Source organism: Zalophus californianus, chromosome 8, assembly GCF_009762305.2.
Source record: "Zalophus californianus isolate mZalCal1 chromosome 8, mZalCal1.pri.v2, whole genome shotgun sequence".
Taxonomy (NCBI): domain Eukaryota; kingdom Metazoa; phylum Chordata; class Mammalia; order Carnivora; family Otariidae; genus Zalophus; species Zalophus californianus.
In genome coordinates, this window is record NC_045602.1 from 8,458,146 (window position 1) to 8,479,718 (window position 21,573).

The 21,573-nt window shown below is 50.9% G+C and overlaps 1 long non-coding RNA gene across 3 annotated transcripts in view; it reads left to right on the top strand.

Moving 5' to 3' along the window:
* LOC113937002 overlaps positions 1 to 20,701 on the top strand; it is a 28,842-nt gene extending 8,141 nt beyond the window's left edge. Inside the window, exons 1-3 of one of the 3 annotated variants that reach the window (XR_003524448.1) lie at positions 10,262 to 10,311; positions 19,785 to 19,941; positions 20,287 to 20,701. This is a non-coding gene — a long non-coding RNA (uncharacterized LOC113937002). Of the gene's footprint in view, positions 1 to 10,261; positions 10,312 to 16,752; positions 16,844 to 19,784; positions 19,942 to 20,286 lie in introns of those variants that run through there. The other 2 variants (XR_003524446.1, XR_003524447.2) reach the window with 2 other exon arrangements.
* The last annotated feature ends 872 nt before the right edge of the window (positions 20,702 to 21,573 follow it).

Here is a 21,573-nt window from a genome sequence, read left to right on the forward strand (position 1 = left end):
GCAGGGTGGGGAGTGGAGATGTTGATGAATAAACTGGAAATTTCTTTTTCTTCTATTTCCCTATCATTTCTGCCCTCCCCCGTCTGGATTACTGCGGTTGCTGCTTGTCTCCCCTTGTCCCTTACCCTGACTTCCTGAAGCACCCCTTCCACCCAGAAAGGAGAGGAGACAAAGGCAGATGGGGCTGGGTTAGGATGAGTATGTTGCGGGGGATATTGTCATGGTCATTATATTTGCTCAGAAGTGAATGAAATGAAAGCCCTGAGGAAGGAACTAGATTATCACCTGACCCTGGCCTCCCCTAACACCAGTGGAGGATTTTACCAGTCAGGGAGGGAGAAATCGGTACTGCACTCCTGGCCCCCAGGAATTTCTATTGCAGCCCCTTTGCTTTTCCCCTTCTCAGCAATTGTGTTAGTTTCTCCGGGCCGTTTTAACAAGTTACCACTAACTTAGTGGCTTCAGTGATGTAAATTTATTATCTCGTGGCTCTGTAGGTTAGAAGCGCATCCCAGGTCTCACTGGGCTGCGCTCAGGGGTTGGCAGGGGCTGGGCTCCTTCCTGGAGGCTCTCCGAGAGCATCTGTTTCCCTGGCTTTCCAGCTCCTAGAGCTGCCTGCGTTCCTTGCTTCGCGGCCCCTCCTCCATCTACAAAGCCACCGATTATGTCTGGCTGGGTCCTTTTTGTGTCCCATCTCTCTGTTTTCTCTCTCCTGCTTCCCTCCTCCATTTTTAAGGACCCTTGTGCTTACAAGGGCCCATCCAGATAATTCAGGATAATCTCCCTCTTTTAAGGTCACTTGATCAGCGACCCTTCCTTCCATCTGCAAACCGGATTCCCCTTGGATATGTAAGGTAGCATATTCCCCAGTTCCAGGGGTTGGGACATAAACAACTTCCAGGGCCCATTATCCAGTGGTGACACCCCCAAGGCACTTAGTGAATGAGTGAGTGAAGGAATGAAGGACCCTACGAGACAGGTACTACCATGACTTTTCTGTATGTAAGACATGGCTCAGAGAGGTGAACAAACTCACCCAGGCTCGCAGAGCCTCGGCTCTTAGAACCTGTGGTAGTCAGGATGGGCAGGGTTATCCCGCAGGAACACAGAACGCCTCACCTCCGTGGCTCACAACAATGAAGGGCTCATCCTCCCAGGCTACCTGTCTCTCATGGGCTGGCTACTGCTCGGTGCCACATGCGCATCACTCAGGGACCCAAGCAATGGGACAGCCTCAATAGGAACATGGCTGTTTTCATGGCAGAGGGGAAAAGACCCCTGGCACAACCACACACAGGCTCTTGAGTCTTCTGCTTGGAGGTGGCACACCTCCCCTCCCCTCACCTGTATTGAACCAACCAGGACACATGAGTTCCACTAGTGGGGCCTGGCTTAGCCTGCTCGGGCTGTCATAACAAAATCCCGTGGACTGGGCTACTTAAACCACAGAAACTTATTGCCCCCCCCAGTTCTGAAGGCTGGAAGTCCACGATCACGGGTCCGGCAGGGTTGCTTTCTCCTGAGGCCTCTCTTTGACTTGTAGTAGGCCACCTTCTCGTGTGTCCTCACGTGGGCTTTTGTCTATGTGAGCATCACTGATGTCTTTCCCTCTCCTGTGAGGATGCCAGTTGTATTGGATTAGGGCCCCACCTACCTTGTTTAACCTTAATTATCTCCAAAAAGGCCCTGTATCCAAATTCAGTCACACTGGAGGTTAGGGCTTCACCGTGTGACTTTTAAGGGGACACTAGTTGTGAATAGCGATGTGTCGCTTCCTCTTGTGGAAGAACATCATGGGGGTGGGGAGTGGAACATTTGGCAGAAAATATATCCAATCCACCACCGATTCTAACCCAGCCTCTCCAATGCCAAAGTCCAACAAGGAGCCCTTCCTCAGGGCTCTCCTGCAACAGATCATGCGCTCACTGAAGAGAGAGGCTAGCCTCCTTCCTCTTTGTACCCTCCATGCTGCCTGGTTGGTGGCTGACACCTTGTCGCGCTCAGCGTGTTCCTCAGATGTGTGTAAGTTATTATTTTATTAGGATGGTCATTAGCTCCCCTTGACAATAATGGCTACCACCAGGGAACGCCCGCCCCGGGTCGGATGCTGTGTGGAGAGTTCACATGGACCCTTTCAGTGCAGCTGGTAGCAAACCTGTGATGAACAACAGCCGGGTCCCAGTTCTCAGTCGTGGGACTGAATCAGGAAGGTTGAGTGACTTGCCTTGAGGACACACAGGCGAGAAGAGGAGTAGAGATCCCCTTCCCAGGCCTGTCTGCCTCCAGGCCATGCTACCCTGCCTCCCCCCTGGGGAACCCCCTGCTCTGGGAGAGTCTGGTCGCCCGGGGAACCGCCTCCATGGCCCACCCCGTCTGGTTCTCTGTGGTTCCTTGGCCTCCTCTCTGGCTTCCCCACTCCTCCACGGTCCTTGGCATTCCAGAACTCTCCCACCTTCCTGACATTGTAGGTACTGCTGGCTCTGCTGGGGGGTGTCCTTCTCCCCATATTGTTGCTTGACTCTTCTACGTATTCCTCCAGAGGAACTCAGCTCAGAAATTATTCTTCACTGCACACCCATTAGGATGGCTACAATTTTAAAAAATGGAAAATAACCAGAGTTGGCAAGGATGGGGAGAAACTGGAACCCTTGTGCACTGTTGGTGGAAGCATTAGGCAGTTCCAAAGACTGTTCAACAGAGTTACCATACGACCCGGCAATTCTATTCCTAAGTAGATACCCCCTAAAGAATTGAAAGCTGGGGGTGCCAGGGTGGCTCAGTCAGTGAAGTGTCTGACTCTTGATTGGGGCTCAGGTCATGATCTCAGAGTCGTGAGATCGAGCCCCGAGTCAGGGTCCATGCTGGGCATGGAGCCTGCTTGAGACTCTCTCTCTCTCTCCCTCTCCCTCTGCCCCTCTCCTGCACTCACTCTCTCTCTCTCTCTCAAAATAAATAAATAAATAAATAAAAATAAAAAAGTTGGAAGCCGGGACTTACACAGATACATCAATGTTCCTTGCAGCATAAACAAAATGTGGTATATCCATGCATTGGAATATTATTCAGCCTTACAAAGGAATGAATTCCTGATACATGCTATAATATGGATGACTCTTGGAAGCATATATGCTAACATATATACAGTATGTTATGGGTATTAAATACATCAGACACAAAAGAACAAATATTGTATGTTTCCACTTCTCTGAAATAACTAGATTAGTCAATCTAGGTAGGCAATCCATCCCTGTCCAGGTAGACAATCCATAAAGACAAAAAAGTAGAATAGAAGTTTCTGGAGGCTGGGGGACAGAGCGATAGGGAATTGTTTAATGGGGACAGACTTTTTCTTTGGAAAGATGAAAAAGTTCTGGACATGGCTGGTGGTTATGGTTGCACAACAGTGTGAATGCACTTAATGCCGCTGAATTGTATATGTAAAAATAGTTAAAGTTGTAAATGTTGTTTCATGTGAATGTTACCAGCATAATCACAGACAGGAAGAAGATGTTCTTTCCGGCTCTCCGGGGTGTGTGTGTGTGGGGGGGGGGGCGGTTCTCTGGATCAGTATAATGTACTATTTTGTTCTCTGCTTGTCTGCTGGCTGAATGCCCTGCAAGGTCAGTGATGGTGCCCGCGGGTACCTGACATAATTAGGCTGCTAATATGTGTTTTATTTTAGTGCAAAAAGAAGAGAGTGATCTTCAACCTGGCGCATTTCTGCGAGCTTCCACAGGCACAGCGTGTTCTACGTGGCGAGCCCCTCTGGGGAGCTCAAGTGCATCGGGCAGCCCGGGAGAACAGCCGGTGCTCAGGTGTATTTAGCAGGGAGTACCAATCTCACCTCTGTTTCTCCGAGAGCATCAGGCAAATTGGGACAGAGAGCACACGGGTCGCGGAAGGCCGCCTGTCTTAGAAGAGCCGTCTGGGCAGGACTGCTGTCCTGACACAGGGCCTGGAGAGGCTGGGGTCCCACGTCCTTGCAACCAGGTGGCTGTGACGGCCAGAGGTGCTGCGCAGAGGAGGGACGCAGTGCCCCTGGACCTGGAGGGCAGGGAGATGAGGGCGCCCCCTGCAGGTGACAGGGGTCAAATCCGCAATGGCCCTCTGTTCTAGGCGAAACTTGTATAAAATAACAGGAGTCGGTAAGCTTCAGTGCCGTGATTTTGGATGGACTGCTTACTAACCCCTCTTATGCACGTACCACCACTTATTTACCTAGTCCTCTTGGCGGGCCATTTGGTTGGCTTCCCTTTTACTTTCGCTACTACAGGTGGCGCTGCACCGACCGTGGTACTCGGTATCAGTACCTGGCTAGAAGTCACATCTGACTTAAAAGGAGTAGGGCAGTGTAGGGTGAGGGCAGGAGTTGCCTCACTGGCCGGAGGGCGGGGATGTGCCTGCCTTCAGGGATGGCCTGGAGTCAGGGAGCCATGGCTAACCCTTGATCCCTTGGTGCATCTGCCTTGTTCTTCCTTCTGCTCGGTTCTCCTGGTGGAAGATGGTCACTGCGTAGTCGCTAGGGCTACCACACAGAAGACGGCAGAAATGCATCGTCTCACAGTCCTGGGGGCCAGAGGTCTGAAATCAAGGACCTGGAGGATGGCGCTCCCTCTGGGACCAGCAGGGGAACCGTCCCTTGCCTCTTCCGGGTTCTGGTGGTTTTCTGGCGCTCTTGCATCGTAGGTGCATCACTCCCATGTCTGCCTCTCTACTCACACGGCCTTCTCCCCAAGTCTGTGCATCTCCTTTTCTTCGAAGGACTCCAGTTGTGTTGGATGAAGGGCTGACCGTACTCCAGTTTGGTCTCCGCTAATTATACCTGCAAAGACCCTATTCCCAAATAAGTTCATGTTCTGAGGTAGTTGGGGGTTAGGACTTCAACGCATCTTTCTGGGGGACACGATGCCATCTACAACAGACACAGCCTAGCTCTTAAGTTTTGACATTTTTCCGTTTAAGGGGCCAGCTGAAAATACACTCAGATTTATAAGTCAAATCCCAACCTCCCGGGGACAGAATCCTGATAGGTATAGGTTATGTGCCCAGTCCCATCCCCGATGCCTTTGGGATGGAGCTGCATTGCAGAAGCATGACTAAAGAGACCAGCACCGCACCGCCCCCTCCCCCCGCCCGGGACGGAGAGGAGGACAGCATCCAGACAAAGAGGAGAGGCCATTGGTGTCCACTGCAGACATCCTGGAATATCAATTTATTTTATTTTATTAAAAAATTTAGTTATTTTTAATTTTTATTCCGATATAGTTAGCATACAGTGTTATATTAGTTTCAGGAGTACAATATAGTGATTCAACACTTCCATACATCCCCCAGTGCTTATCAGAACAAGTGCCCTCCTTCATCCCCAACCCTCTTTCCCCCACCCCCCCCACCTCCCCTTTGGGAAGCATCTCTTTGTTCTCAGCAGTGAGGAGTCTGTTTCTTGGCTTGTTTCTTTCCTTTTTTCCCTTTGCTTGTTTGTTTTGGTTCTTCAGTCCCACGTATGAGTGTAATCATACGGTATTTGTCTTTCTCTGATTGACGTATTTTGCTTAGCTTAATACTCTCCAGCTCTACTCGTGTTGTTGCAAATGGTAAGATTTCATTCTTTTTTTATGGCTGAGTAATATTCCATTGCATATATATATGTGTGTATATATACACACACACACACACACACACACATATATCTCACACCTTCTCTTTTTTTTTAGATTTTATTTATTTGAGAGAGAGAATGAGATAGAGAGAGAGAGCATGAGAGGGGGGAGGGTCAGAGGGAGAAGCAGACTCCCCGCTGAGCAGGGAGCCCGACGCGGGACCCGATCCCGGGACTCCAGGACCATGACCTGAGCCGAAGCCAGTCGCTCAACCAACCGAGCCACCCAGGCGCCCTCTCACACCTTCTTTATCCATTCATCTGTCCATGGACACTTGGGTTGCGTCCATAATTTAGCTATTGTAGATAATGCTGCTCTCAACATCGGGGTGCATGTATCCCTTTGCATTAGTGCTTTTTTGTATTTTTTGGGTAAAAACTTCATAGTGCAATTACTGGATCATAGGGTAGTTCTATTTTTAACTTTTGGAGGAACCTCCATACTCGTTTACACAGTGGCTGCACCAGTTTGCATTCCCACCAACAGTGCAAGGGAATATCAATTTTTAAAAATCGCATCCTTGACTATTTCCTCAGGCTTCACTCTTAGTGACTCACAAGCCCTTCAACCTCCCCATGTGTTATTATTAAGAAGGTCAAACATGTAGAAATATCGAAAGATTTTTTCAGTAAACATTCACAAACCCACCCCCCAAGTTCTACAATCACGTTTTACTGATTTGCTGTATATTACAACTATTCACCTGCCCATGATCATTTTAGGGATCTTGATATCTATTTCCCAGTTATCTCCTAGATATCCTAAGTCAATTTACAGTTTTATCAGCAGCCTTTGAAAGTGCTCACTACAATTCATTTCTAAGGTTCTTAAAGGAATATATTTCCAAGCGTGGGGCTTTCTGACACCGGCCAGAGTCCGGGTAGCTTCCGCAAGCTCGCTCACTCACGTCCAGAAGTTGATGCTGGCTCTTGGCTGGGACCTCAGCTGGAGTTGTTGGTTAAAACACCTACTTTGCCCCGTGGGCTCTTTACACGGGCTTGTTGCCGGGGGGAGGGGGGCGGTTCCTTTCTGCTCTGGAAGCTGGGTTCAAGAGTGAGCACTCTAAAATTCAGGAAGAGACTGACACTGTCATTAGCTGAGCAGTGATAGAAACCATACTCAAGGAGAGGGGACAGAGAACCACCTCTCCGTGAGAAGAGTATCAAAGAATTTTATGGCCATGTGTTAAAAGCGCCTTCACGGATTTATTTTATTAAGGAGTTGGAAGTTGATTCACAGATTGGAATGCTCTTTTCTCACTTTGGTGCTGTTGAAGAACTGCTCATCCTTTTCATGCCTGCAGAAATCTGCCTTACGCCCCACCCCCACCCGATCCCTCTCAGTTGAAATTCTCTTGCTTGTTCTCTGTCTCTACCGCTGCCCTGCAAGCAAGCAGAGGGCAAGATTTAGTCAATCGATAGTCACTGCTCCTGTGGCCAGACAGAATGCCCCTTTCAAGGGAAGTACCCCAATAAATTAGTGCTGGACAAGTGAATGTAATTGAGAAGTTGAAGGGGTAGAGAGAAGAGGAAGAGGGCTCAGGGAAGGCCAGGTCCCCAACGGGGAGGGGGGCACTCTGGCTGTGCAATTGGGTATCACCCCTTATTCAGCAATATCTGAATCGATGTTCACCCAACATCCAGAAAATGTGAGCGATTTTTCCCTCTGCAGGGTCATAAGTATTTCTGTGGTTTAAAAACCTGAGCTGAGGGCAATAATAAAGGATTTTTTAGTGTCGTTCAGCAAACACAGATAACCAGGTGTGTGTTCCTTCTTGGGGAAGGCTTCCTAAAGAGGCATTTCATAGGCCAGTGCTATCTCCACCCTCTATGCCAACAAGTCAAACAGGCAGCTCAGCTGCTGACCCAGTGGCATTCGGTTATATGTTCTGGCCTGGCTTTACCCAGCTAAACAATTTATGAGGCTTCTAGGCAAAGCTAACGCCAAAGAAAGAGCTGCTTTACAAGGCCAGGGCCCTGCCCCTTGAGCTGTAGGGCTTCACGGCCACTGTTCAAATGAGATGTGGCGTGAGTCTTCGTTGTTAGACCCTTCTCTCCCTCTTTTTTAAGATTTTATTTATTTACTTTTGCACGCGCACACGCGAGATATCAAGATAGAGCACGAGCAGGGGGGAGGGGCAGAGGGAGAAGCAGACTCCCCGCTGAGCAAGGAGCCCAACTCGGGACTCGATCCCAGGACTCTAGGATCATGACCTGAACTGAAGGTAGCCGCTTAACTGACTGAGTCACCTAGGCGCCGCAGACGTTACTCTTGTAGCAAGTCTCAGGAGACTGGCGGCGAGCAGAGCTTCCTGAGCACAGATGAGGGCTCCCCTTTCCCAATCTGCCCTGGTGGCTGGTCTCTGGCTGGAGCTGTACTATAGGCTATGGACAGTTTTTATGCCCTGCCTCCCATGACTTGTCCGGGGCTCATCTTCGAATACTTGGCATGGCTTGGCATGGTCTTGGCATGGCTTATGCTCTGTCTCCCAGGTCCCTTGGGGCCCACCAAGTACCCAGAGCCCTCTGATGGAGACACGTCCCTGGCGGCCCCCAGGACCACTGGCTCCTGCAGCCTCAGGAACGTTCCACATCCCTTGTCCCTTCCTGGTTGAACAGTTTGGGTCCGTCGAACTTCTGCAAGCTCTCAGTGCCCGGCCTCCCATGCCTGATACCGCCTGTGATTTGGCCAAATACCAGCAGACCAAGGATGTTGACTTACCGCTCTCCAAACAAAAGATCCTGTGGTTACCAGGATCTACCCTCATTAGCAGGCATGAGGGATTATTAACAAATTTTTCAGCAAATCCTGCCAAATTTGAAGAGTCAGTAATATTCCTCCTCTCTTTCCACACGGATCCTGACCGAGCCGGGTTTCTGCAGCTCAGGCCTCAACTATCACAACAGCCTCCAGCTTCACCTTCTTTTGGTTCTCCTCCATTTCGTCTATCCCCAGAACTTTCTAGAGCTTTCCAGAGGTTGAGCGAGGCCCGGGCCCCTTCCTTCGTTTATTTTTTGACATACTAAAGCCAACAACATGTCAAGGTTATGATGCATTGTATGTGTTTGCTTTTCACAGTATTAATGCTTTATTTTTTAAAAGATTTTATTTATTTATTTGAGATGGAGAGAGAGCACACAAGCAGGGGGAGGGGCAGAGGGAGAGGGAGAAGCAGACTCCCAGCTGAGCAGGGAGCCCGATGTGGGACTCGATCCCCGAACCCGGGAATCATGACCTAAGCTGAAGGCAGACATTTAACTGACTGAGCCACCCAGGCGCCCAGTATTAATGCTTTAAATGTAAAAAATGTAATGCTATCCAGTTGTGCTAGTTCCAAGATAATGGTAGAATTAAAAAAAAATAATATAGTATATTCCAAATGGTGTCACCTGGTGATAGGACACAGGTCCAAAGTAGTTTCATGAATATCCCCCTCCCCCCCTTTTTTTTTAATCCTGCCAGTATGTCCTTTGAATGTTGACTCTTATTTGAAGATAACCTTGAAAGTCCGACTGTGGATTCCTTTGAGAATTAGACGCTGGGCCTTCTGGCCACCCGCCCTGGCACAAATCAAGCTTCAGTGGCTGAGGTGGCTGCATTGTGAAGTCCAAATGCCTTCCCCCCGCCACCTGCCCCACCCTGCATGCGCCATCCCCGCTGGGCTGCCTCAGGTCTTGCAGGAAGACTTTGCTCTCTGGCTGTCTTTGCCTAGAATGCCCGACCGCCATCCTGCCCTTGACTGGATCCCATCCACCCTCTAACGTCCAAGACCGTGTATCTTCCCTTCTAAGAGTGTCTCCACGCGTGCCCCTAGGGAGGCCGAGGAACGGCTCCGCCTCCTCCAGACCGCGGCATCCTGTGCCGCTGACTTCTTACCACAACGTGCAGCACGGTTCGTCTGTGCCTGTCCCTGTCCCTGCCAGTGCTCCACGAGCAACTCGAAGACACTGACGTGGTCACAGCTGCATCTCCAACTTCTAGCAGGAACCCAGAGAAAGGGATGAACGAGAGAAATGTTCCAGCGAAGACATGTAAGAAGCGAATGAAATGCCACAGGGCTCTATGTATATCAGTTCTCCGTTTGTTTTGGCCTAGATAATTTTGTTTGAGCTGGTGGAACTTGGTGAACTTGCGAGACTGCCACACAGTTCCGGCCCAAGGCCAAAGTCCTCTTACTCTTTCCTGCCTGCTCCTGGTTACGGCTCCAGAGTGTAATCAGAAGGACCACAAGGTGGCGCTAAGTCCCCGTTCTGTCGTAATCCGCGTCTTCCTACAGGGCCCAGAATGCCAAGAGACTGAAGATTATTCTAGATTGTTTTCTCGGAGTATCCGTGAGCTCACTCTAAAATCCCAAATCTAGCCCATGGAGGAAAAGAAATTTTGTAAAAGATATCTAAATTCAGCTAAAGGGAGAAATTAGTCCAAGATTAGTCCAAATATGCGGACTATAACCTCAACTCAGAGGCTACATTTCAGCTGCACCGCTCTTTCGGGTCCTCTGGTCGGTCACCCCTGCTGCAGGCACGAGGCCCCAGAGAGGGCGTGGCTGTGCCCTTGGACACACAGGAAGTCTGCCTTCACAGAACAGACTAGAACCTAGGTCCACCACCCAGCGTTACCTTCGTTGGCTGGTTGTTGAAGAGGCACGCAGGTATGCTGGCGTAGTCTTCTTGGGGAGGGGGCGTTGTGAACCACTCGGAGCAGCTCTTCAGGAAATATCTTGTTGCTCCCAGATCTGAGCTCTTGGCCCCATTTCTTCTAGTCAGTAGCGACTCCTTCCTCCCGGGGCACTAACCTCTCGCTGTCCCTGAGTTGTGGGGTCCTCCTTCCCTCCTTAACTCGGGGGTCCTTCTGGAAGCGAAGGGAATGCCACCATGCTTCACGTCCGTGTAGAAACCATCCCTCACACCAATGTCTTTCTTTCTGAAATTCCTTGTATTTACAGTCAGCTTGGTTTAGTTTCATGCTTGATATTTGCAGCCATAGATGAATTTACTGCGACAGAATGATGATGATGAGAATTAGACTTGCAGCTGGACAGACAGCCTTCCCGTTGATCGGCTCTGTCGCCACTCAGCCCCTGCCCACTTAACCTTCCCCCAGCCCCCTCCCCTGGCCAGGCCCACAGCTTTGCCCGCTCCCAGGGGCCCTGCTTATCTTGTAGTCCATGTAAATGGCACCCCCTTGGCTTGTGGGGGCCCCTGGACTGGGCTTTCCCACCTCTGCAGAGCTACTCAGCTTGCTAAGAATACGCTGCATGGTCATGCTGCAGAGAGGGTACCCAGCTCCTTCTCGATGGAAAGCCTCTTTTGGCATAGTGTCTCGACTTCCAGCTGTAGATTCTGTGTTTTTATCTGACAGCATATACACAAGGCAGGGATAGATCCTCATCAGGCCTCTCCAATGGCCTGGGTGGGATGCATCACCAGGTGCTGATTCAGGTATGATAAATGGCCTTCTGATCACACCTGAGGCCGCAGCCCACCCAGCCCCATCCCTGTGGTCAGACCACTGAAGAAGAGGCCTCCAGACCCCATCTGGCCCAGACTAACTCCCGCCTGAGGGCAGGCCCTGAGATTCAGGGTCCCCTCCCCACTACCATCTACTCTCTCCTCCTTCGGGTCTACTGCTGGCCACAGCTGCCACCGCCGTCTCCCGTTCTGGAATGCCTGAAACCAGGATGGCCTGGAGGCAGCTTCTCGGGCCTCCTTCTCTGCTATTTCTCTGAGCTTGCAAGCACCGCCCCCCTCCTCCACTGGGGTTCTCAGTCAGTCCTACAGGTGAGCAAGAAACTGCACAGATGAGGGGAGTGGTCCTCAGAGGACTCATTCCTTTTGACTTCGGCTGGGTAAACAAGGCCAACAGTCTGCTCAGAACATTCCTGAGCCCCTTCCCAGAAGTTTCCCGAATGCCAGCATACTTGGTACAGGCCTTTTAAGCCCCTTGAATTGGGACACATTGTTCTCACACTGATGACACATTGGACTCCCCAGGGTTGGGGGCTCAGGCCCACGTGTATACCCCGGGCAAAGCACCTGGCATGCAGCAGCCTCGCCAGTGATATTTATGAAATGAGTGGATACGGGAGTCGAGGTTGGACGGTTAAGAGCAGGTCCCCAGGCCTAGAAGCTACGAAGTGTCTTGAAGCACAACTTGAGGGGACCCGGGGTCCCAGAGCGGCAGCCAGAGTCTGTTATTAGAGGCTGCAGACTCTCATTATAGAGACTCTCTCCTTTTCCTGGTCCTCACTGCTGCTTCTCTCTATTTCCCTTATCATTTGTTGATGTCATAAGGAAACGGAATTCTAAAATTCTTCTCCCTTCCCCAACCCCCAAACTTCTGAAGAAGATGTAAGTCTGGCATTACAAATTTTCTAAATACTGTTGCAAAATCCCAACAGCTTATACAGTGAGCAAAGTGCAGATCTGAAGAAAATTCCCCCATGAATTTTTATCTTTCCTGTGCCGACAGCTGCATTGATTTCAAAGGGAGGCGACAACTTGGTCTCCATTCAGGCTTTACTTCTGGGCAGAGATTAAAGAGGTGGAGATCTTGAGCTGGATCAAAGGGAAGCTCTATTTCTATGTGGGCCACGGCTGCTGCCCACAGCAGTGTGTTTTGGAGAGAAACGGACTCAGTGGAAAGGGAATATTCTGGAACCTTCTAGATGTGTGTGCCTCTTCCCTTCTCTTTGGACATTTGTGTCTGGCACACAGTGGACATTCAGCACTTGTTTGTTGAATGAACTAATTTGAGAGCGCATGTTTGTGAGTGTCTGGGGTGGGCGTGGGGCAACAAGAAATTACCAATACTTCCATGCTGAATTATCTCATGTAAACCTCATCTGCAGTCTGTGACCCGAGCAGGGTTATTTTTATTGTAGACATGAGCGGACCGAGATGTTCAGGAACCCCCAGGGTCACAGGGCTGGCAGGGGAGTGAAGCCGATGCCATACCGGAGCCATCGGACTCCAAGGCGCGTGTTGCTGACCACACTGACCCACGGCGAATGGGTGGGACTCCGTTTTTTTTTCCTGACATATCACTGTCTGGCCTCATTCTTGGGTGTATTTCTTACAGCACACTTTCTCAGCCCCCTTCTTCTAGAAGCCCCTTGCTTCTTCCAGCTGCTGGAAGCTACTAGCAATGCCCGAAATGTCCTCCAGGTGTCGCTGCAGGGAGCGCGGGAGGTGGCACTGGGGGCCTTGGAGGCTGTGAAGGAGGGGGGCACAGGAAACAGGGCTCCTAAATGCATTGAAAGTCATCTCTGCGCATTCAAGAAAATGTTTTCGTCAATGAAAAGCCGACCTCTTGGGCCCAGGAGGAAACTGGTGCGGAGTACTGGCCGGGCTCCACCTCAGAGGTGCACCTTCTCTCCGCTGTCAAAAGGGGCCATGGAACAATGTCTGCAGGGGGCGTGGAAACCGTCGAGGCTGCTCCTGCCTGAGATGATCCCATTCACCCACCCGGGTGCCAGGGGAGGGAGATGGGTCACTTGAGCCCGGGGCCTGACTCCTCCCATTTTAGGGAACTTCTTAGAGTTCTGCATTAAAGGACAATGGGCGTTTGGCCATCCGTGGGGACAGCAACAACCAAATCTGGCTTCCCACCTTACCTTGTCTAAAGTTTACCCCGAGGTAGGGCAGAATCAAAGAAGCAGCATCCACAAATCTGGCGTTTGGAGAGGGAGCTCCTTATTTTTTTTTTTAAAGTTTATTTATTTAAGTAATCTCTATACCCAGCAGGGGGCTTGAACTCTGGATGCTGGGATCAAGAGTCACACGCTTTGTGCGTGGTGCAGTCGTGTTTGTGAGTGTCTGGGGCGGGCGTGGGGCAACAAGAAAGTACCAATACTTCCATGCTGAATTATCTCATGTAAGCCTCATCTGCAGTCTGTGACCCGAGCAGGGTTATTTTTATTGTAGACATGAGCGGACCGAGATGTTCAGGAACGCCCAGGGTCACAGGGCTGGCAGGGGAGTGAAGCCGATGCCATACCAGAGCCATCGGCCTCCAAGGCGCGCGTTGCTGACCACACTGACCCACAGCGAATGGGTGGGTCTGCACCAGGCGACTCAGGAGCTCCCCGTCTTATAAGTAATCCGGAGACTTTCCTTCATGAGGGGAGCAGGGTGTCCCTCTTTGGCCCTGGCTTCCCTAGGGAGGCGAGGCTGACTTCAGGTACCCCTCATTGATAGCAGAGGGGGCCTCCGGAGGTTGGGCCTGCACATTTTGGGGTTGAGAATAGAAACTCACAAGCAGGGTGTTATGGGTTGAATTGCCTTCCCCTCAGATTCACATGCTGAAGTCCTACCCCCTAGGTGTCTGTGAATATGACCTTATCTGGAAATAGGGTCATTTACTGCAGATATAATTAGCGAAGATGAGGTCCTACTGGAGGAGGTGGGCCCCTAATCCAACATGACTGGTGTCCTTGGGAAAAGGGACCCTCAGAAGGAGCCAAGTCTGCTGACACCACCATCTCAGACATCCAGCCTCCAGAATTGTGAGATAATCAATCTGTTGTTTAAACCGCTCAGTTTGCGGCACTTTGTTGCATGGGCCCCAGAAACTAACCCCCAGGGAGAGCATCTGGGAGACAGAGGGCACCAGCAGCCCTCTGGGGCGAGTCTGCACCTCTTATCACTATTGGCCTAACCTTGCCCTCAGGGCTCAGGGTTAGAAGAGAAACACCTGCCACTTTAAAGAACTTTCCATCTAGGAATGACATGCCTGGATGAGAAGTTAGCCTAGACAAAGAGGGAGTCCTCGGATTCTCCAACCCCGACATTTCTATATTTGGTGGTGGAGCAATCATCATTTTTGTTTTTGTTTTTGTTTCACTACAAAAGGAAACTTCAAGACCCCAATCCCTTACCTTACAGGAAGAGGGTGCTCAGGGGAGCCCTGGATGCACACCCCTTCTCCCGAGGTTATGCCAGGTGCTCCTGACCCTGGAGCCGGGCTCGAATTTAGTGCATTACTTTTGTCTTCTTCTTCAAACAGGACGGGTTCTGGACCTCAAGCATAGGCCACGGTACAGAAAAGGTTTATTGTGCGCTTGAGGCCCTGGGCTCTGTGCAGGATCCATCTCAGAGCAGCCAGGCGATGGAGGGGTTGGGGGCAGCCCGGGGCGGGCAGCCATGGCTGAGTCTTGAAGGATGGATGAGACTGTCTCTGCCTGGGGCTGGGTGGGTATGCTGGGCATTCCCAGCAGAGGGTACAGCATGAGCAAAGGCCGGGGGGCTACCGATAGTTCGTGTGCAGGGGAGCTATAAGTAGTTCAGTGTTTCTGGAATTTAATGAGCTGGGCAGTTTAAAGAGGGGCCGGGTAGGGTGGGGCTAGGAAGACAGGCTGGATGAGGAGGGCTCATGAGCCATGTTAGGGAGGGTGGACTATATCTTTGGGGTCGCCGATAGAGTGAGGATATAATTTATCGTTCACCTCAGGACATGTTTGAGAGTGGAAAGGTGCTTAAAATTAATGAACAGGTGTTAATTGCTCTATAACAAGTGTGAACCACGGTTGTCCCAGACACCCTGTCATGGAGAGCCCTTGAAGTGTTGAAAGCAGGATGTGACGCCATCACATCTGCACTTTGGAGAGGTCGCTGGCTGCGAAGCACAGGACGGCTGGGGCATATTTTATTTGCAAAGGTAAAACGTGCGCAACATAAAGAACTCAGGCGGTAAAGAAAGAACACTGTGGTGAGTAAGTCTCTCCCTCGCCCTTGTCCCTGAGTCCTCTTGTCAAAAGCAATCCCTGGCCTCGGCGTGCTTTGTTCCAGAGGGAGTGTGACCATAAGAGCAGATGTGTACGTATCTCCCCTTTAGCACAGTGGTCGCACACGATCCTGTTCTACCCTTGGCTTTTTATCGATAAGCCACGGAAGTCATTCTGTCTTAGTACAAACAGAGCTGCTTTCATCTTTTGTTGGCTTTAAAGTGTTCCATGGATTGAACATTTTACATTCAACCTTTGCCTATGGATGGACACAGAGGTTGTTTCTGATTTTGAGCTGTTATAAACATGCTGCCGTTAATATCCTCACACAGAGGAATGTGTGCGGAGAATGAATTGCCCACAATGGAACTACTGAGTCCGAGGGCATATGTACATTTATAATTTTGATAGACATCGCCAAGTTGTCCCTCACAGGAGGGGAGTTCGTTCATTCTAGGCACCCATTCCTATACCCGAGGACAGAACTGCAGGGAGAAAGCGTTGAGTCCCTGGTGACTGGGTGAGGTGCGTTGTCCGATGGAAGGCAGGGAGTGTGAACAGGTGATTATTGCAACCACAGGAGAGAGACATGAGGGTCTCATGTGAGGCAGTCATGGGATGGCGGAAAGCGATGATTTGGAGAAACACACGAAGAGGTAAAGTCCTCTTAACCAGGTGATAGAGATGTGTGCAGGGATGACTGCTGAGTCTCTACCTTGTGTAACTAGGGGATGCAGGGGAGGGAGGTTGCTTCGGAGGAGCTGAGGGTGTCCAGGTGGAAATGTCCAGAAGTTGGATGCATGGGCCCGAGGCCAGGGAGAAGTTCTAGGTGAAGCCCCAGTAGGGTGGGAGGGGCAGCCCGAGGGCCTCAGAAGGAAGAGCAAGCCAGGGGCCCGGATGCAGCGCTGCAGGGGGGCCTCCCTCTGGGCCCCGGCTCTGCACTTGTAGGTCTTGAGAGGTAAGTCCTCCCTGACTATTGCTGCCTGGGTCCCTCCCTGCCTCACCTTATGCAGGCCCTGGTGGGGGAGCCAGGGGCTCAGCCGTATTTAAGGGGCAGCCTGTGGGGAGAGGCACATGGATGGAGGGATGGGGCACAAGGAGTGTTCTGGAGGCCCAAGTGATCAGCTCCCGAATCTGGAGGCAACAGGTCTGGCAAGGCAGGGACTCAAAAGTGTCCATTAGACAGAGCAATTAGGAGATGACGAGTGCCCTTAGCGGAGCCGGTTTCAAACAGAGGCTAGGATTCTTTGAACTGATAATAGAAAGTCAGCGTGTGTACTCATTGGTTGTATCCTAGCAACAGCGTGTTCTCAACAGGGCTAAGTGTTCTAGAAAGCAAGACCAATTTATACAGGAACACAGCGTTCTAGAATGTCTGCATGGGTTTGTCAGCCAATTTCCTCCTCAGAGGTACTCAGGAGATTGGTAAAAACTACCGTCTTTTCCTCTGAATTTCCAGGTAGTCCACGACAGGCATTTAGTCCGCTAATAGATAAGTGCTTTGCCTGGGTCACCTCCCGGAATCCAGAGTTAACCTGAGGGGGAATGGAAGAGTGGGGTCCCAGCCGGGGAAATGAGCTGTGAGTTGGACTTCGCCACCTTTAAGATCAAACGTCACTTCAGCATTTGCTGTGGGATTGTCTGCTCTCCCAGGCCAAGACTGGCTGCGCCTTCCTTCCCTCCCCCTGTGGATCCTCCCACATGGGGGCGGCTGATTTGACCCATAGCTCACTTCCAGCAGCTTTGAGGGATGCACAGAAAATGTGGGTGGGCATGTGATCGCCAAGGCTCCGAGTGCTGCCTCCCAGCACCTGGCATGTCTCAGGGAGAGCACTTCGCTTACCCGGTGTACGCTATCTGTTCTATTCATGCCTGTCTCCCCACAGATGGATGGGGAGCTGGGCTGGGAGGCAGACGCTGGTCTCAGGTGTGTCTTTGTGCAATTCCCTACCGTGGGTAAGGACCCAGGGGCTGCTGTGGGCTAGGCTCAGGAGATGAGTAAGATCTGGTCTCTTCCTCTGAGGTCCCATGGTTGGGTGCAGGACATAACTTAGTACACAGGTTCCTTGGAGGAAATGCAACAAACCAAAGAGAAGAAACCAGGGAGAAGGGCACCTAACCCAGCATTGGGGCAATCAGCAGAGACTTCCTGGGGGAGGTGACACCTGAGTTGTGTTTTGTCAATGTGAGAAAGAGTCAGCCTAGTGGAAGGTGTGGAAGGATGTTTCTGACCTTCGAAGCAGCCTCTGTGAAACACGCAGGCGTGGGCTAGCCTGGCACATTATATGCTGCTGGGGCCCAGAAGCAAGACAGGTAGTTTCCTGGCATTGCGCCCGGCCCAGGGCGGCCCTAGCGATGCTGTGGAATCAAGAACGACTTGAAGGGGACAAGGTCTTCCTTCAGGCAAAGCAGGGTGAGATGCAATGTCACCCTCAGTCCTCTCTTCCCTCGTGATCACAGAATGTAGCCTCCGAGCCTGGGTGTGGGCTGAGCACCAAGGGGATGGAGTCCACCCAGCCCTGCAGGCTGGCGGGCTCTAGGGTGGTGTAGACCCTGTTCTTGCAGAGCCTGTCCCACCTGCGAGACGGGAGAGGGATGACAGCTGCCCCTCTGGCTCTCTGGAGTGTTACATAAAATAGTATGAAATGGCCTTGGGTGGGGTCAAGCCTCAGGTCTTTCCCACTCGTCCCTTCATTTTTATGGTTATACCTTTGGTTTGTCTGGAGGGGCGCCCTAAGAAACAGAACTTGCTGTTGAGATTGTGAAGCGTGTTGGTCATGGAGGTCCCTGTTTCTGAGTGCCCCACGGGGACATTTGGCCCAGGAAGAGCCAACTGACCCAGCCGGCTTGATTTTCCAGTTTGGGATATGGTATGTTTTTTTATTGTGGTAATTTGTGAAGTTAGAAATTGTTATTTTGCACACTTAACAGGACAGGTACAAAGGATAATATAACTCTCATGTTCCTGACACCCCAAATGAACAGATATTCACAAGTTTTCATGTTTACTTCAGACCTTTTGGTTTGCTTGCTGTACTGAAATAAAACAAGGCAGATAAAACTGAATCCTTTCCGCTTCATCTCTCCTTGGAGGAAACCACTGTCACGAGTTTGGGATGCATCCATGCCGTGATTTCCTAATTTATATTGGCTGCTTCCATAAGCAATATGCAGTATTATGGAGTGTGTTTAGAAATTTTACATGTAGTTTGTTGACAATGTTTGGAACTTGCTTTTCTGCTCAACCTTCCATGTTCTTGAGATCTATGGATGCGGATGCATATAGGAGCACTTGGTTTATTTTACCTGGTGTCGTCAACGTGCTAGCTGATCAGGTTTCTCTGTTTTTTGCTCCTAGGGATCTCTGCCCTGATTTTACAACTGAGTATGCACACATTAGCTTCCCCTCAGGCATTATCTTTCTTCTTTACCTGTATTTTCCTTTGCCCTGATTTCAAAGAAAGATAGATTTTCATTTTTACAACAGTTTTAAGCTTACAGCAAAGTTGAAGAAATGATACAGAGGAATGATACAGAAGAAATGATACAGAGATTTTTCATATACCCCCTGCACCCACACATGCACGCCCTCCCCCATTATCAACATCCCCCACCAGAGGGGACATGTGATAAACTTGAAGAACCTGCATTGACACATAATCATCATCATCCAACCTCCATAGTTTACAGTCAACTCTTGGTGGTGTACATCCTATGGGTTCTTAACAAATGTATAATAGCATGTCTCTGACATTATAGCATCCTACAGGATAATCTTTACTACCCTAAAAATCCTCTGTGCTCTGCCTCTTCATCCCTCCCTCCCCCAACCCCTGGCAATCGCTGATCTTTATATTGTCTCCATTGTTTTGCCTTTTCCAGAATGTCACATAGTGGGAATCAGGCAATCTGTTGCCTGTTCAGATTGGCTTCTTTTCGTAATATGCATTTAAATTTCCCACATAGCTGTTAATGGCTTGATAGCTTATTTGCTTTTTGTGCTGAATAATATTCCATTGTCTGAATGTACCACAGTCCATTCATTTACCGACAGAGGACGTTTTGGTTGCCTCCAACCCTTGGCTATTAGGAATAAAGCTGCTGTAAATAGCTGTGTGCCGGGTTTTGTGTGGACATGTTTTCAACTCATTTGGGTAAATACCAAAGAACGCAACTGGGTCCCATAGTAAGACTATGCCCGGGGGCACTGGGCTGGCTCCAGTGGTGGAGAGTGCTACTCTTAATCTCAGGGTTGTGAGTTCAAGCCTCACATTGAGCGTGGAGCCTACTTAAAATTGAATAACAATAGTAAAAAAAAGAATGTGTCTAGTTTGTAGGAAACTGCCAAGCTGTCTTCCAATGTCCTGATTTTTACATCTATCCACTCTTCGCTTTTCTAGGATGCTGGAATGTTATCTCAGATCCTTTTTGGAATGAGGCAGGGGAGAGATGCGAGCAAGCAAGCACATAAACATCTTATTTCTACCCAGGCTTGGCAGGCTGGGGACTCCGGCTGGACCTCTGAGAGGGCGACTGAAAGAGAAGGCCGGTTCTGAGGTGAGTGTGCGTCAGACCCAGACCGCCGGAGACTGGGTCCAGGCTGCAGACTCCTGGAGTGTCCCTCGGGCTGCCCACCGCAGACGGGAGGGTTCAACCAGTCCTCTGTCAGCCGTGCTGTGCCCTGAATCACAGACCCCTCTTCCACGGTCAGTGGGGCTCAGGCGGCTGCCTGGGAGGGCGCCTTGCCTTCTCCCACTCCTGGTTAGGCCACCCCGGCTCCGGCCCAGGCTCAGGTGCCAGCGTTGGAACTCAAAGCTGCAACAGAGCACCGGCTGACCCCTCAGTTGTTGGGAAGCCTGCTCCCAGGAACGGCTACAGCCCTTGCATCCTGCCTCTTTCCAGGTCTTCCAGGCCAGCCCCCAGCCCCACCAGCGGGGCTCCCCAGAAGTGGTCCTGAAGCTAGCTCCACACCACGCTGACGTCCTCCCTTCCGCCGTCTTGCTGGTAGAACACCCTGGTCTCTCTCCAGTCCCCTCTCTGCCCAGCCCAAAGCCTACACTCAGATGAGGGCCCGAGGTCATGGTAGCATCCTGACCCCCCGCTGCTGCTTGGGACATCTTTTCGCACAGCTTGCTGCCACCCTCACTCCCTCGTTCCCTCACCAGAGGGCGCACTCCTTGGCACCTGGCCGGTTGACCAGAACCCAAAGGGTGGAGACACAGCTCACTTATTACAGCCTGAGGGCCTGGAGCAGGCCTGTGGTAGGCACTTGGAAATAAGGTGATGAATTGAAATGATGGCAGAATATAAATGTTCAGCCTGTTTTAATATGCAACTTAAAAAAAATCTTTTCTTTGAGGCACTAGAAGGATGGGATGTAGTTATCCCCTGCTTTATAACATAGGCAGGGGATTAAGCTCTCTCTGTCCTGGAAGAAAGAGGAGCCAATTCTTCCATTGCTCTGGGCGTTATGGACCACTAGGCGCTACTGTGAAAGAGCAAGATTTCTTCGTGGGGAGGAGGTGTAGGCTGGCGTCAAGGAATATGGAAGGTTGAGAGGTCTGGTGGTTAGGGGAGCTTGCCAGAACACTCTGACATGGACCCTCTGAGATGGAGCCTGGATGCTGGTCCCAGGCAGTCACCTAAGAATGGAGAGATGGTGAATGGGCCCAGGTAAACCCCACGGTGAGGGGTCTTGTTGCATTCCTAGTGCATGAGAGCCTGCCAGGGGACTCCAGGGATGACACAGCCTTCTCTGGCCGGCACCTGGGTCCACCCAGCGCGCCTCCTATTGGTGCTGGAAGGTCTTGGCGCCCTGGCGTGGAGTGCCCCCAGGAGCTGCTCTCTGGGTGGGGGACCAGGCTGGCTCTGTCTGGGTCTCAGGCCGGTACCTCCTGATGCCCAAGACGCTGCTATGTCTATGAGCGTGTGCGCATCTCTGCCAAACTGAGCAAGCTCCAGTCCCTTGATCCGGGCCAACCATCTTTGCACCCCATGACACACTGTGTATCACACACAATGTTGTGCTGCTGGGGTGCAGCTCACCGCTTCATGTGCACCAGCTGAGGCTTCAAGGAGCGCACTAACTTGCCTCACATGTCATGCAGCCGACAGCAATGGATCTCATTCCCAGGGAAATGTAGAGACCAAAATTTAATGGCGACTTCCTGATAGCTCTCGGGGATGCTC